Genomic DNA, 2,330 nt, shown 5'->3' on the forward strand with positions numbered 1-2,330 from the left:
TACCTAAAAAATCAGTCAGACAACTACAGCTCATTCAGAACTCTGCTGCTCGAGTCCTCACTAAGACCAAAAAAGTGGACCACATCAGTCCAGCTCTGAGGTCTTTACACTGGCTGCCTGTCCGTCAGAGGATAGACTTTAAAGTTCTGATGCTGGTCTATAAAGCTCTGAATGGTTTAGGACCAAAATACATCAGTGACCTCCTGACCCAGTATGAACCTTCCAGATCCCTCAGGTCATCTGGATCCGGTCTTTTATCAGTTCCCAGAGTCAGAACCAGACACGGAGAAGCTGCATTCAGCTTTTATGCTCCTTATATCTGGAACAAACTCCCAGAAAGCCTCAGATCAGCTGAAACACTCAGTTTATTTAAATCCAGGTTGAAGACTCACCTGTTCTCAGCTGCATTCGAATAAAGCACCAAATCCACACTTTCAAGCTTAAATTTCAAAACTAACATTTTAACTACTGATTTTGTCTATTTCTGATTTTATTTGTTTTGATTTTATATACTGTTTTGTTTGTTTGTTTGTTTGCTTTTTAATTAGTTAGTTCGTTTGTTTGCTTGTTTTAATCAATTTTAAATCATGCTTTTTATTTGTTTTTGTTTCTAATGTCTCTGTAAAGCACTTTGAATCACCTTGTTGTTGAATTGTGCTATACAAATAAACTTGCCTTGCCTTGCCTTGCCTTACTTAAAACTCCCTTTGTGCTTGTTCTACTCTGGAGTAGCCACCAATAAGTCCACTCACATAGAAATAAACGTTCTGCTCACATTATCTACAACATGAGGTATTGATCACATGATCTATAACCTTGGTACACACTTTTCTAATAAAATTAAGGTCTCCGTTTCTAGTTTCAATTTTTACTGAATACATGATAATATTGTGTAAATTATAGAGTTGTGTTTGACAAGCTGTTACCGTATTAAATTTTGAAAATCCCCTCCTCTTCTTCACTCTTTGTGGTTTCAAGACAGGAGGGGATAGGACTTCAGTCATAATGGGCAATGCTATGTCCATCTTTATATAACGTCTACAGTGAAAGTAATACCATGTTTTGTCATGTCTGGTCATTTAAGTCTTCCCCTTACTCTTACCACCATCCACTAGCTAATCTAGTTCCATCAACCATCCTCACTCTGTCATGCTGGACACTTCTATCTGATTCCACATGACATCTCTTTGCTGACACCACACTTTGTTGCAATTCAATCCTCCTCCTCCTCACTATCAGCATTAAGACCTTGTCTGCTGTTAAGAAGAAGGAGGAGGGACTGTGCATCAGGACTTTAAAGCCCTTCTGATTTACAGCTCCACCTCCTTGCGCCTCTGGCTCCAGGTGACAGAACAAGCTACAAACCTTCAAACTTGCTGCTCAATATGCTTGTTAAATGAAATTTTACAGTACTTCTCACTCTTAATCGCAAGTGTTTTCTCTGTCTGAGCCACTGAAAGTGTTATCGGCAGATTCCACTTCAAAAATGTGTAAAACGCTATGGAACATGTAGCATAGCTGAATGTTTTTGAGCTGTGTGGTATGCAAAGAGCTGAAAGGCTGAGCCTTGGGAGCTTCAAGGAGACATGGTCAGCTTGCTAGTTGAAATTCAACTAAATAAATAAATAAATTCATGAGTAAAATAAAGGCGCTCTTGTTAGTTTACAGCTGGTTCAAAGAAAATGACCATATCTGACATTCAAAGATGTTTTGATCCATAAAATATCACTGTGCTTCTACAGCTGTTCAGCTCAGCGACACGAGGAACAAACAAATAGGTTGGAAAACATGCTGCTTTGCATCTGTGTGGCCCAGTTTGTATTGACATTGCTTTACTCCTCTTATTACACATGAACCCTGCCTTTGAAAATCAGTGGAAGATATATATAACATATATACAGAAAATTTAGTAGGCTCTAAATAAAGAAGCCAGGCTGCTCACATCAGCGGAGGGCCCGCTGTCCTTCACAAGCAAGGATGCAAACATCCAGGGAATACGTCAATGTTGCCTGCATTATTTATTTATTTATAATAAAGAAAAAAAACTTGTTTATTGCTCATGTAAGTGGACACGTCCCAAAAGCATGCTTTTTTCTGAGAAAATCTCACTGAGCAATGCTTTTGCATTAATTATTGTTTTGACACTAATCGGGAAAAGGGATGGTGAACAAGTGCAAGAGACAGAGGGAGAGAAATGGTACTGACGAGATGTAAGGAGAAAAAGAAGGAGATCATCAGGGAGACAGACAGAGACAGAGAGAGGGTGAGGGAGGAAGGAGACAACAGGTGTGTGTGTGTGTGTGTGTGTGTGTGTGTGTGTGTGTGTGTGT

The sequence above is a fragment of the Haplochromis burtoni genome, unplaced genomic scaffold, assembly GCF_018398535.1.
Source record: "Haplochromis burtoni strain Fernald_Lab_line unplaced genomic scaffold, NCSU_Asbu1 Contig_533, whole genome shotgun sequence".
Taxonomy (NCBI): domain Eukaryota; kingdom Metazoa; phylum Chordata; class Actinopteri; order Cichliformes; family Cichlidae; genus Haplochromis; species Haplochromis burtoni.